We start from the raw sequence: 15,437 nt of genomic DNA, 5'->3' as shown, positions 1-15,437 counted from the left end.
TGTGTACATACAAACAAACATACTAAAGTGAAGTGACCTAGATGTAATCGTGGTTGAGTTAGTGTGATCCAAACCTTATTCAATTGAGACAACTAAACCAAACCAAAGGTACAGGAGCTTGAATCTCAACACCTTGTTGAAAAAGGACTAGAAAAATAGTTGAGAGCATGTAAGCAATTCTTACAACTTCTTCTAAGGGAAATTGATGTTGAGAGATGCTATGTCTTGTTTGGAAGGGAGGTAATGACCAAAATATGGAGAGGAAAATGCATATATGTGGCTAAGTGAGGAAGAATTTTGTGCTTTATATAGTGTAAGAAGGCCCTTCATTCATAAATGTCCTAATTTCTAATGGCACAGTGAGATATTAGTATGTGCAATGTGAGAACTATGAAAATAACTTAATTCTAATTGTTGGACATATGAGTCATGATTCTTTCTCCAATTACTTAGTTGTCAGAGCATCCAACTATGTAACCAAAAGTGGTTTTCTTCAGACAATTAGGGGGCCTTTATAAGGTTGCAGCGCATTCGTCTCTGGCCTATAGTACTTAAATGTGTGCACTATGGTATGTATCTTATGAGTGTGACTACTATGTATTGGTGGCTATTATTTTTGTGATTGTATATTGGTATCTAATTAATATATTTTTGGTATGTATTTTTTGTATACCTAGATGATAGTCTTGCTAAAGTTTTATGTATTCATTATTTGTGCGTGTTGTGTATAACTATCATGCATGCACACAAGTGGGTATGTTGTTTGTGAATCGGATATGTAACACATTTGACTAGTGGTTAGCTAATACACTTATTCTACTTATATTAATTAAAGAAGTTGATAAGGCTTTTTAAGTTTCTTATGTGTCTCTAAGTGATTTACCCTAGTAGGATGGCTTGAGTTCTTAATGGGTAGGTTAGAATGTAATTTGTGTGTGTGTGTGTGTGTGTGTGTGGTGGCATGTAGTGAAGTAGGCATGTTGTGTATGCAGAGGAACGTGGTGTGTGTGATGTAAATTAGTGTAATATGTATGAACATGGTGGAGGATTAAGTAGAATAGTTATTAGCGTGAGATTAGTGTGACTAACTAGTGTTTGAGTGGTATGACTGTTAAGATGGGGTTCTAGATGTAAGGAGGGATTGGAGCCATTATAGGTGTCTTGAACACTCTGGACATATATTCCTCAGCCATCTCCTTGATGCATGATTGGGGGGAGGTTAGGGAGAGATATGATGACATCACTACTATTGCCACTAGTGCTATTAGCATCAATAGCGACACTGAGATGAAATCCTTGAGGCAGTTGTACTCCACATTAGTGCTTTTAAAAAAAACGTATGTCAAAAGTGTTTTAACTTGATGCTACATTAATATCTTAGTGATTCATTTCTCATACAAGATGCATGCTTTCCATGATGATGGATAAACATTTCATGCTCAATGTTTCTTGATGAAGATAGTGGTAAACTAGCAAGAGGAGCAGGTGCAAGCATATTAGGTGGCACTAGTGTAGCAAAAGTGGGAAATGGAGTAGTGTGTGATGTTGATGGGGATGTGGCAAAAGGGGCATAGGGAGTGGTGATGATGGATTGATTTGGTGGGGTAGGTAGATCGAAGCATGCAGCCATGATTGGGGGGAGATGTACCCAATAGAGGCACTTGGCCTAGTACATATACATTATAATACACTAATAATATATATAATACATATGTAATCATATATCATTAGTTATAAGTATTTTATATATCCAATAAAATTAATGTTAATGATATATATGATGCATATAATTATATGAAATTATTTATGATATAATTAATACATACATTAATGTATAACTAGCATATAATGTGTGCTACAATAGAGAATAAACAAAAGTATTGCAGTGAACTAGCTAAAGTTAAAAAATTTGAATGATAAATTACATTAAAATGAACATATTCACCAAGGAAAAATTATTCTACCAATAAATTCAACATCATAGAGACCATAATGGAAGAGTGCAAGGAGATTCTTGACAAATAAAAGTATATATTGATCAAAGTTCTCAACAGTTTACAACATTTCTAAACCACTAAAAATACCCTATGATAAGAGGAAAAGTCAAAATTGGTACTTGCATTCATATAAGAGATGAGGGTAAGAACCATACTTCTTATGCATATTACATGTGTCAAAACCTCATTTAGTTGTAATCCATGTTCACTCAAAACGTTTTACCTTATTGGTGTTCATAATGCATCAATAGCTAAGGATGCAAGACTACCCAGATCAAGAATAAGTGGATGATTGAAAGTAGGATAGGAGAAACACCGTTAGGAGAATACAATAAGTCAAAGTTTCTCTTAAATATAAGTGGCAAACAAATCAGTAAACCATGTGCAATGTAGCTCGACTATGGCCACTTTAATAGTAGTTTATACAATGTATTTTGTTTACAACTATGGGGGCAAGACCAAGCCTAGATGATATGGTTTTTTTGGGGACATATATGGTGGCCCATAATGTGGTATCAAATAGGAGGCTAGTTAAGATTACATTATATGGAATGTAGGTACAACCTGTTATGAGATCTCAGCTACAACAAGGCCCAAACATTGATACGAAGTATGAACTTGGGTAAAGGAGAAATTTTTCTATTCATTATGTAGTTAGCATTCAAAACTATATACAAGACTTGAGGTGCTTGGATTGGGCAGAATTTTTTATTATTCATTATGTAGTTAGCATTCAAGAATATATACAAGACTGGAGGTGATTGTATTGGATACAAAAAAACTTTTCATTAATTATGGAGTAAGCATCCATAGAGTAGAAGGGCATATATATGATAGATATCGAAGTATATCCATACCTTTGTCATTTTCAAGACAACATGAGTACAAAGCTTGAAGGTAGCTTGGATAGAATAAAGAAAAATGTCTTATCAGCAAGCCATTAAGAGCAATAGCATCAATTGCAATGGTTACCAAGTTGAAACAATCTCTATGTCTATGTGTGTACGCATGAGTGCATATTAATTATGTATGTATATGGAGTATAAATTTTTGCATATTTGAAGAGATATATTGAGGCATATCTATTTCTTAATTATGTTCTAATAATTTCTACTTAACTTTGATATTAATATACTTTTATTAACTTACATATCAAACATTTTGTTAATAAATGGAAAAATTTTATTTATTTTAATATAATAAATGATAAAGATTATTAATTTTAATATGATATATTATTTTATAGAGAGAGAATAACATAAAGAAGAGAAAATTAGGAGAGAATTACACACACACACACAAAAGATAAATAAGAGACTAAAACATGTTAGAGAGATAATATGAGTAATAAGATGAGAGAGAGAGAGAGAGAGAGAGAGAGAGAGAGAGAGAGAGAGAGAGAGAGAGAGAGAGAGAGAGAGAGAGAGAGAGAGAGAGAGAGAGAGCTATGTGCATGAATTTCAATGTCTAAGACATTAGTTTTCCTTCACATTTAATATTTTCTATCTATTATGGGCCTTACCTCATGAGGTAGTGCTTCCTCCCACCCCCCTCCCCCTTCTCTCCTTTTGTTAGCCATTGTATTTATGCATTATCTTTTCCCTTAGCATGGCTAGAACCTTAGTCATACTAGCTCCATGTGTGAAGCAATCTTTAAAATGCCTCATGAAGTTGTATGCCTCATGAAGTGTAGTTTCGTAGGTAGTTTTTAGGCATGACCTAAAGAGGTATTATGGGTGTCTCACATTTTTTAATCATTTCTGATACTCATGTCCTATTGTATGATGGATATTCTTGATGATATATAAGATTTGATAGTTGTGGCACCATGATTCTTTGTGTTTTTGTTTATTTTCGGCATATTCTTCGATCTATGTTTTTGATTTGTTGGATTATCAGTGCACTATAGTATGTATTCCCATGTATCTATGTCATTATTTTTTTGAGTTTCCTATGAGTTATTTGATGTGGTATTATGTATTTTTTGCACTGCTACCTACAACAATGAGATGTATTTCTGTATGAGGCATTGCAGTCCTATTATGCATTTTGCATAGATTAAGGGCTGCAACACTTTGGTGATCCTACCATTGTCATCATGAACCTTCGGTCTGAAGCCTTATGAAAAATGAATTTGTTTTATGGATGAAAAACAAAAATTTTGTTTTCAGTTCAAAGGGTTTTTTGTGTGTATGCCATGTTATTGCTTCTTTGTATCTTTGGTTTAAAACACTAGCAAAAGTGACCTTGTTTGATGTTAGAAATTTGAATTTCGTATATGAAGTAGTGATATATTTCATACAACAAGATGATGCCATCCCATCATTGCTACCCTGCATCTCTGATTTTACAGCCTAACTAGAATCATCTCTATTTGATTCTAGAAATATAATTTTTTTATCACAACTTAAAGTAGTGACAATTGCCTGAAGTAGTGATATATTACCTAAAGAGGATGATGCAGCTCATAGGGTTAATTTTTCCTTTATGCTTGTATGAAAGACAATTACTTTGTTATTTTGCCTAGCAACAAGCAGCCTCAGAAAGTGAAGAAACTATTTGCAACGTAACAATAGTAGGAGTTTTGAAAGATTGCAATAGGAGAAACACTATCAATCCTGGATGAAAATAGAGATAGTTTGTTCATAGAGAACTTTCAAAATGCAAGAATTATTGCAAGAATACCCTCTCTATAACAATCTTTGGCTAAATCTAGTGAGAAAGAGGAAGCACTACCTTTTGCCTACCATAGGAAGCCTATGCAGGACTCACAAGAGAGCATTTATGTTTCATGTTGAGTTTTGAAGTTTAAAATTTCAATATGATTAATTGCAATGGACAAATAAAACGAGAAGAAAAAGAGGTGCAAAATTTGTTTTGAGCCTAGATACACTTCAAAGAATTGTTCTCATGTTCATGGGTCTTGTGAAGAAGGAAAATCCTACAAGTATTTCTACATGTTTGATTTATATATTGAGTTTGATGGTATTTGCAAGAGAATTTCATTAGCACAACAAAGAAGGGTTCAAGTTCAAAGATGGATAAAGAATGGGAGAAGTTGGATTATTTTGAGGATATTCTTCATGATGCTTATGAATGGTGAGGGAGAGAATGAGCACTTGTGGCCTCTACACAAATGGGGTCAATCTTCTCACAGTTTGGGATGTGAAAGGGCCACCACCTAGCCAAATTAGAAGTGGACCAAGGCACCTTTTACACACATGAGTAGAAAGATGATGATGTAAAAGAGAAAGTGAGGATAAGTCATGGTACAATATGAAGCAAATGATCAAAGATGCTAATATTTAGGGTTACAACTAATTCATCCCAATCCAAAATGGTGGGATCTTGAGCTAAAATTGTATTTGCTTTACTTAAATAGCCCCAAAACATGCTTAATTAAGGAAGAAATTTTTTTATTTAAAAAAAACATTCCTAGAGAGTGTATGTATCCCATAACCCTCAACACACTTGGGAGGATCCAAACTATCTATAAATAAGTATGTTGCCCTCCATTCAGCCCTAATCTCATTTTTGCATGTTTCAGATGTTTTCAACTTGGTGTCCACACCCCATTTTGCATAGGACATTGCAATCCAAGCTGTCCATTGCAATCTTCACTCATCTGGTGTCTATTTCCAGTCCTCTGTCATCATTTCTACTGTTGTTTCTAGCGAGGCAACTGTTGCTATCTATCATCCAACTATCGGATAGCCTGCCACATCAACATACTATTGCATTTGTAGGCCCTAGCTATCGCCCTCAACTGTCACTCTAGATTTTCTCTTCTCATCCTATGTTTGTTATTTTCTCTCTCTTGTAGCATGCATTTACTATTTTCTCTCTCCTCTCACCTACGCTTTTAGTCTTTCTCTCTTCTCATCTGCATTTTTAGTATTTCTCTCTCTTGAACTATGTTTTTTAGTCTTTCTCTCTCTTGCATTACTATCGTCTACATGAGATCCAGCCCTTGCTGAGATTTTCAAGATCCATTCAGAGTATGACACACTCTCTAGCTCATTACCCCTGCCCTGATCCTTGAGATACATGACTTTGAGATACAATATTCATTCACTACATAGTGTGTTTGTTGCATGATCATTGTATATTCAATAGTCATATCATTTCATTCATTCTTTGTGTTCATTGTCTTTGAGTTACCCTAATCCTAATTGTGTTCTTCTATCAATATGTGCTTTGTCATACAGTGTTATTTGTGTTTCTGTGTTAGGGTATTTTCTTCACATGGTATCACCAACAAGTTCTCTCAGAGAAACCTAGGCCTTGATCTGAAAGCTCTACACAAGAAGTAGAAACAATAGAAGGGAAGATGACTTCAAACACTACTTATGCACACCACTTCTCACATCCGAGCTAAATCCATTGAGGAGGAATGAGTCGCAGTGGGCCTTACAGCTTGCTTCACGAGCTCCCGACATGATTTAATAAACATTGGACTACCCTGGAGTTCATGACCATACAAGATCATTGCAACAGTTGAGTACAATCTCATTTTGATGCATAGAGCCTAGCAATAGATAGAAGGTAAGTCTGACTCCATGTGGTAGGAAGGGTGGAATCTCCACTTAGGACTAGCCATAGGACTGGCCATCCCCAAGTGGAAACTAGCATAGAGTACACTCCATTGCCTTCATACTTATTCTCTCCAATGTCAGGTATGTCTACCATTTTAGATTCTATTAATGATGCTTCCCCTTCTCCTATTGGTATGGATGATTTTCATGATGAAGGACATATGCAAAACAATTTCTGGTTTATGAGTAATGAGGAAGACATATATTTCTTTATGAACACAAGCCTAGGTAAGTAGTTGAAACCAGAAACTATGAGTACTACTTCTCCTTCTTTTCCTTCAAACAATTTTGTTTTCAAAGGCCAAAATGAAGTAGGTGCATCTTCATCATCATCATTTTAATTTAATGCATTTAATGGACAAAAGGAACACATATTATTTTCCACATCTACATCTATCACAAATCCATTTAATCTCCCTCCCATCCCACCCTCTTATTTTATTGACACATCCTTCTAGCCTCCATTAAGTGGACCGCATGTTAGGATCATATGTGTTTTCATTCACCACACTAGGGGGTTCTTCAAGCTTAGATATAGCTACCATCAGGATCTCATCTCTTCCTCAGCTGGGTGGTGTTCCACCTTTTTCTCACACACTTTTGGGATCATTGCAGCTTGGGTATTCCCCCTAGTTTGCATTCAATGACAAGACTCATTTTAACGGGTCAAACTTTACAACTTAGTCAAACTTGATAAGACGTACTTAACTCACAAAACCTATGGGATCTTGTGCAAGGGTCAAAACCCCAACCTAATCTTGCACTTGTTCCATATAAGGTTATCCACTCATGGAAGGCTAGGAATGCCTCCACTATTGTTGAGATGATGCAAGGCTTTATGCCTGAGTTTCATTCTCAGCTTCAACATTTTGACTTAGTATCAGAGTTGTTGAGATGACAAGCTCAATACATGCGAACATTGATGATGGACCACCTGGTTAGATGGGTCCACATGTCTACAATTAGCACATCGGTGGTCATTATGACTCTCACATGGCCACTGACTCATTACTTATTATACTCAGGTTGTTACACCTATTTACAGTTGGCATAGTTATAGCGCCAGTCGACTAGTGTAGTTGGTTATGCATTGTTTGACTTAGTAGGCCACTTTCCTTTATGTTGTATCTTATCTATACTTTGTGTATATTGTAAAGTGTGTGGAAGAAGAAGAAGAAATCAGCAAGAAAACGTTTTGGCCTCCATCTCTCTTCTTGTCTCTTGAGTGAGCTTCTCCTTGTGCATTCTATGTGTGTTCAGTGCAGCATCTTGAGCAAGTCCCCCCACCACGCGATTCTTGACATGGTATCAGAGCCACGCCACTGAGAGAGGCTGATTTCGAAGGCTCAAGTGAAGGAGAAGAAGCAAGGTTCAAGCAAGCAAGCCACGGGTAAGAAGCTCTCCCATTCTTCCACTCTCTCTCTTGGATAGTGCCTGTGGAGGCACCAGAAGCAGGGTTGAGCAAAAATCTCAGATTGCAGTGAGATTTGGTGTGCAAGAAGAGCACTGTGTATTTTGCAGATTAAACCCCTTAGGGCTTGCCCGCAGTTATTTTGGGCATCTGAGGCCGTTTCAGGCCCCGTTTTAGAGCCGCAAGGTTGCAGGCAGCAGTTTCAGGGTACATTGTGATTTCGACTGTTTTGACCGAAAGTGGGTGCGTAGGTTACAGATTGCGAATCTGTAATTCTTGAGGTGTTTGCAGGAAGCAAACATAAGGTTTATCTGCAAACAAGTTGCAGATTGCATGTATTGTTGAACAGACAGTGAAAAAGGTTGTCTGGTGTATTGCTGTGCACTACAGGTTGAGGGTTGCAGAAGATTTGCTTGTTGTTTGGTATTAGTTTTGTTATAATGACAGAGAACAGTGGAAGCCCCATCATTGAGAAGCTCGACAAGAATAACTACCCTTCATGGAAGTTCCATGTCACGAACTTCCTTATTGGAAAAGGCCTCTATGAGTTTGTTTCAGGTGAAGAAAAGGAGCCGAAGGTGAGTGATCCTCCAACTACAGAAGAGACAAAGGCATGGAAGGAATGGAATGCAAAAGATAAAAAGGTCATGTATTGGTTGTCTGCAGTAATTGACAATAATATGCTGGGACATATTAGAAATGCAGAGAATTCATATGCAGCTTGGACCATACTTGAAAGTGTGTTTTCTGTAAATACAAAGGCACGAAAGATTCAACTCAAGCAAGAGTTGAATACATTGAAGAAAGGGAAGATGTCTATCAATGAGTATGTACTGAAGGTAAGGAGCATTGCAGAAGCCTTGGCAGCAATTGATGCAATGCCCGATGATGATGATTTGGTGTCGTCTACCTTGGGTGGACTTAACAATGAAAAGACTTGGAAGTCTTTTGTAACTTCCGTATATGTTAGAAAGCCATATCCATATTTTGATGAGTTTGTCTCCCTTATGATCACTAAAGAGATCAACATGCAAAGTGAGACATCTAAAAAAAGTGGTGAACAGGTCCAAGATTTCTACTCCAGTTCAGGAAGGGGACGTGGCATGCTCTCTTCAAGAGGCCGTGGTACAGGACGTGGTAGTGACAACCAGCAAAACATATTGAATCAGCAATTTGGTGATATGCAGGTTTCAGGAGGTCGTGGTAATTTTAGAGGCAGGGGGAGATTTAGAGGAAGAGGTGGATGGCAGAACAGAGGTTCTAACAACTCTAGTATTGTGTGTCACTACTGTGGCAAAACAGGTCATATTGTAGCCCAATGTTATGCTAAGAAAGATGATATCCGTAGTGGTAAGTTGCAGCAAGGAAACTATGCATCGTCTTCTTGACATAATGAAGACAAAAATGAACGTATATTTGTTATGCAGCATATGCTAAATGCTGTTACAGAAAAGGGAACACATGATGATGTTTGGTATGTTGATTCAGGTGCATCCAATCATATGATCAGCCATGCAGAATGGTTTGGAGAGATGCAGGATTTGCAAAATGTAGGTTATGTGCAGACGGGTGATGATTCATGCCACCCAATTTCACACATTGGAAAAGTTCCCTTGTCCTTGCATGATGGTAAGACAAAGAGTCTTTTAGATGTATTACATGTGCCATCTATTACAAAGAACTTGGTGTCAGTCGGTCAAATGGTAGAGCAAGGGCTACAAGTCAGATTTAATGCAAAGGGCTACTTTGTAGAAGACTTCAATGACAAGTGCATGTTAGTTGCAAAGGGAAGTAGAGTTGGACGTATGTTTACTCTGGATGCTGGAATTCCTACTATGAATGCTGCTATGTATGCTAAAGGAAAAGATGTTGTTGCAGACATTGAAATTTGGCACAAACGCATTGGACATGCAAATGTACAAAGGCTGAAATTAATGCAGTCCAAAGGGTTGGTTACAGGTTTGCCTACATTTAGAGTTGCAGAATTTCATAAGGTATGCAAAGCATGTCAGTTTGGTAAGTAGGCAAGACAACCCTTTTCACATGACAGAGATGCAAGCAGAAATATCCTTGATGTTGTGCATACAAACATTTGGGGCCTACACAAAATGTATCTCTTGGAGGCAGTTCATACTTTGTCACATTCATTGATGATTGTTCTAGAAAGCTGTGGGTATATTTTATGAAGGAAAAGAGTGAAGCGTTTGAGCACTTTAGAACTTTCAAGGCTGCAGTTGAAAGAGAAACAAGCTTGAAAGTAAAGTGCTTGAGGTCAGATGGAGGGGGAGAGTACCTCTCGAATGAGTTCAGTGATTTTCTGAGGTCTCATGGAATAAAGAGACAGTTCGCATGTAGGTATACCCACAACAAAATGGGGTTGTAGAAAGGAAAAACAAGCATATTGCAGAAGTTGCACGCACCTTGATGGGGCTGAAAAGAATATGCCTAAGCATTTCTGGTCTGAGGCTGTTCATACTACTGTTTATATTATGAACAGAACTCCTACAGCTGTAGTTCATGGTATGACTCCTGAAGAATGTTTTACAGGTAAGAAGCCTGATGTCTCATACTTAAAAGTGTTTGGCTGCATTGCGTATGCTCATGTGCCAAATGAGTTGCGGAAGAAACTAGATCCAAAGGCTGAAAAGTGTGTCTTTATTGGATACTCTTTAGAGCAGAAAGGGTATTGCTATTATAACCCTGTCACATGTAAGTTTAGAGTGAGCACGGATGTCATCTTTGATGAAATGAGCAGTTGGTATGCATCTAGTGGTGATGTATTGGATAATGATGATGATCATGACACTTATGTGTAGGCTGAAAAGAAAGAATCACGAACTCTTAGTGGACCAGAGACATCATCTGGTAGTCCTTGGTCTGGGAGACTAAGGAGTACCTCTACATCTTCAGGTGCATCTAGTAGCACTACAGGTAAAGACAAAGAAAAGAATAAAGTGTCCGAAGGCATTGATGCAGTTCTTGATGGAGACTCTAGTAGCTCAGAGAGCTTGGATGATGAGCTTGGCATTCCTTCAGTGAGGACTCCAGGTGTGCAGAGAGCATGTGTTAATGCAAAGACTCCATTGAGTGATCCAGTGGTATGCAAGTCTAGCAGGGTGAGATACCTTGTTAAAAGATTTGGTTTTGAAGGTTATGCAGCTCACCATTATGCTTATATGGTGAAACTAGTTGAGGATGTTGAGCCCACATGTTTTGAGGAGGCTATTGGTCATGCTCATTGGGATGCAGCAATGGATGAGGAGATGGCTGCATTAGAGGCCAATAAGACTTGGGATCTAGTATCATTGCCGAAGGGCAAGAAAGCTATTGGATGTAAGTGGGTTTATAAGATTAAGCACAATGTAGATGGTTCTATTAGTAGGTACAAAGCTAGGCTGGTTGCAAAAAGCTATGCCTAGACATATGGCATAGATTATGATGAAACCTTTAGTCCAGTTGCTAGGATAGCAATTGTCAGATGTGTGATTGCTTTGGCAACAGCAACCAAAGGTTGGAGGTTGCAGCAAATGGATGTGAAGAATGCCTTCTTGCATGGTGATTTGCAGGAAGAAGTGTATATGGATCAGCCACAGGTTATGAAGATTTAAAGCATCCCACGTATGTGTGCAGGTTGAAGAAGGCGCTTTATGGGCTCAAGCAAGCACCTAGAGCATGGTCTAACAAGATCAGAGAGTATCTTGTCAATATTGGCTTTTATGTTTCTGATGCTGATCACTCACTTTATGTGAGAAAGGGAGATGCAGGTTTGGTCATCATAGTCATCTATGTGGATGACTTGATTATTACAGGTGATAGTGATAGTGGGATTGCTGAAGTCAAGGATTTTTTGAAGAAGAAGTTTGAGATGAAGGATTTAGGTGAGCTAAGGTACTTCCTTGGAATTGAGGTGATCAGATGTGATGATGGTATATGGCTGTCCCAAAGACAGTATGGCTTGGATATGTTGTCCAAGTATGGTATGACAGCATGCAAACCACTTTCAGTCCCATTGGAGTAGAATGTAAAGCTGAGTGCTGATGTTGGGGATGAGATAGAAGACCCTACTATGTTCAGGAGAATAGTGGGGAGTTTGATCTACATGACCATTACAAGGCCAGACTTGAGCTACGTTGTTGGTCTTGTAAGTCAGTTTATGCAAGTACCTAGAAAGCCACATTTGGATGCAGTCAGACGCATATTGAGATATGTGAAGTCCACATTACATTATGGACTTTTCTATGAGGCAAGTACAGATGTACAGGTGTTTGGATACACAGATGCAGATTGGGCTGGTAGTATGTCTGATAGAAGATCTACCAGCGGATACATGTTCTCTCTTGGTAATGCAACAGTTGCTTGGAGTAGCAAAAAGCAATCTACAGTTGCTTTGTCGAGTACAGAGGCTGAGTATAGAGGTGTTGTTGTTGCAGCATGTGAGGTAATATGGCTAAAAAAGTTAATGGCTGATTTGGATGTGCAGGTGGAAGGTCCAGTTGTCATTTATTGTGACAACATGAGCAGTATACAGTTGGCTAGGAACCCTGTGTTCCATGCCAGGACAAAACATATTAAGGTACACTACCACTTTGTGAGAGAGAATGTACTAGCAAGTGAGATTGACTTGGTGTATGCCAGTACACAGGATCAGATAGCTGACATCTTCACGAAGGCATTGGGTATAGAGAAGCTTCAAAAGTTTCGAAGCTTACTTGGAGTTGCAGAGATGCAGTTGAGCTTGAGGGTGAGTGTTGAGATTACAAGCTCAACACATGCGGACATTGATGATGGACCGCCTGGTTAGATGGGTCCACACATCTACACTTAGCACGTCGGTGGTCATTATGACTCTCACATGGCCACTGACTCATTACTTATTATACTCAGGTTGTTACACCTATTTACAGTTGGCATAGTTATAGCGCCAATCGACTAGTGTAGTCGGTTATGCATTGTTTGACTTAGTAGGCCACTTTCCTTTATGTTGTATCTTATCTATACTTTGTGTACATGTTAAAGTGTGTGGAATAAGAAGAAGAAACTAGCAAGAAAACGTTTTGGCCTCCATCTCTCTTCTTGTCTCTTGAGTGAGCTTCTCCTTGTGCATTCTATGTGTGTTCAGCGCAGCATCTTGAGCAAGTCCCCCCACCACGCGATTCTTGACAAGAGTGATGGTGGGCACACTTGGCTGACCGCTATGCATCTCAAGATAGGACCCGTTGAATAAAGCTTGACCATGAGCTTTAGTTCAAAATCTGTGATTAGGATGACTTGAAATGCAAGTTGGCTGAGTATCAACGTCTCTTTGTACTAAATTCTCCACTACAAGGACTCCTAAGTCCTTTGACAATCACATCACATTGTTTCTTAATAAGCTGCTATGTAAATACTTAAATTTTGTGTAGCAAGTGGTTTCTCTACCCAATTTTCCCACATTCTATGAGTTTGAGTGTCAGCTATTGCATTATGCATGGCTGTTTGATCAGTTTCATTTGAATAATCCCTCAGAGGGGGCTCTTGTTGCTCATTCTCAAAAGGGGTCCTAGTCTCAAACTTCATTTCAAAATTGAAGTCAAAATAAAAAGCAAGTAGGGGAATCACAAGGAAACTCCTAGTCTCAACTCAAACCTGGGTGGAAAAATGTACCTAAGAAGAACATGTATTGTCAACATTTTCAAAAGGTTGGCCATTTTGACGATGAGTGTTGATCAAAGGCAAGAGGCAAAACACCAAAAATCAAGTCATAGAGTGCCATCTCTTAGTCGGGAAACCCTCCTCAAGGAAGGCACGGTGATGGTAAGGGAAAGTGAAAAGGTGAGAGTCATACTACCACCGATCAGCCATCTTAGTCAGCAACGTTCTCAATTCCAGAGGGCTTGTTTCATCAATTTGTAAAGGCCCACATCATCTTTGTAGAGACATTCAAAGTGAGTCACATCCACATCTGTGAGTTGCCTCCCGATAGGTTACCGCATAGGCCCACTTGTCATAGCTGAGCACATCATCAACTATTTGGATTGTGGATAGTGAAGCTACACATCACATGACTCCTATAGCGGGCATCTTCTATATCCGAGCCCCTACAATCGAGAGGATCCGTGTAGAAAACAACTCCTCGATCAAGATCTAGGCTCAAGGTTGCATCAGTTTTGCCACTAACAAGGGTTTGTATCTGGCTTTGCTAGAAATGTATATCCCTCAGCTTGGGGTGAACTTGTTATCTATTCAGTATCTTTATCGATTGGGGTGAGAAATTTTCTTTACAGCAACCATAGTTGAGGTCCTTGACTCTCAAATTGGTTTAGCTGTGAGGCACAATCTAATGGCCTATACCATATGACCCATTTTCTTACAAAGCCAATGGCCAAGGGCTCCGTGTTCCATAGCTTCTAGGCATTAGCCACATCTCGGGAGCCTGCGAATAATGAGCATCTTTGGCATTTCTACCTCGGGCATCTTGGCTAGTCTCTTTATGAGTTATCTTTCCATGAGATGGTTGAGGGCCTTCCTCACCTGAAGCTAGCTTGAGATGTTTGTAAAGCATGTCAGCTCTCAGGAAGTAGCACCATATCCCATTTCCTTAGTAGTCTTCACATAGAGCTGAGGCGTCTCTTAGATTGATTCACGTTGATGATCTTTGTGGGCCAACATCATTGCCGCCTTAAACAGCATGTTATTGGAGCCCCAAGAGGAACACCAAGAAAATGGGAAATCTACTACAAGAGAATTTGTCTTATATCATCAACAAACATCTTTTCCATATTTTATATGACTACAATAAGGAAAAGAACACCAATCTTCTCGAATCTTCACGCAACTTATTCTCCCACGGCTTTAACTTGAACAAAATCAATTAGGATCTTCATATTATTCATATAATTCATCAAGAGATCACAAAAATACAAGATAATACATCACTTTAAATGGAAATCATCACATAGTATTCTTCTTCAATAGTCCCATGCACGGTGTCCTTTCGCAGCTCAACAGTGTCACTATCACTTCAGTCTTTACTTGAGTCTTCAGTAGCTACTTCTTTCACTTATTTGACATATTTTGATCTTGTATTCATCTCTTCCAAAGGTTAGAAAACTTTCCCAAGCTACACATTCATCCCATAGAATACTTATAGAGGCATATAGAACAGAATAGAACAAAAACAGAGGCTCTACAAGACGGTCAACAAAGGGTTAACAGAAAGTTATCAAAAAGCTTTTAGCTCAACTAAAACCATTAAAAATAATCAAGAATCATTAATTAAGCTTCAAATACTCTCAAACTTCATCAATCATAATTCTGTCCTCTCATACAAAAAGAAAACAGAGCAAAACAAAAGCTCAACAGACTCAATCAGACACTAAACAGAACATGTTAGAACATCATATCTCCATTGAAAAACATCATGAGCTTCTCAAACCTAATCAACCTTATCCAAAA

The sequence above is a fragment of the Lygodium microphyllum genome, chromosome 5 (genome assembly GCF_053477565.2).
Source record: "Lygodium microphyllum isolate KBCC chromosome 5, Lygodium_microphyllum_v1.1.10, whole genome shotgun sequence".
In the NCBI taxonomy this organism is placed as follows: Eukaryota; Viridiplantae; Streptophyta; class Polypodiopsida; order Schizaeales; family Lygodiaceae; genus Lygodium; species Lygodium microphyllum.
The sequence above is the reverse complement of the archived record's forward strand: the minus strand, read 5'-3'. Positions refer to the sequence as shown.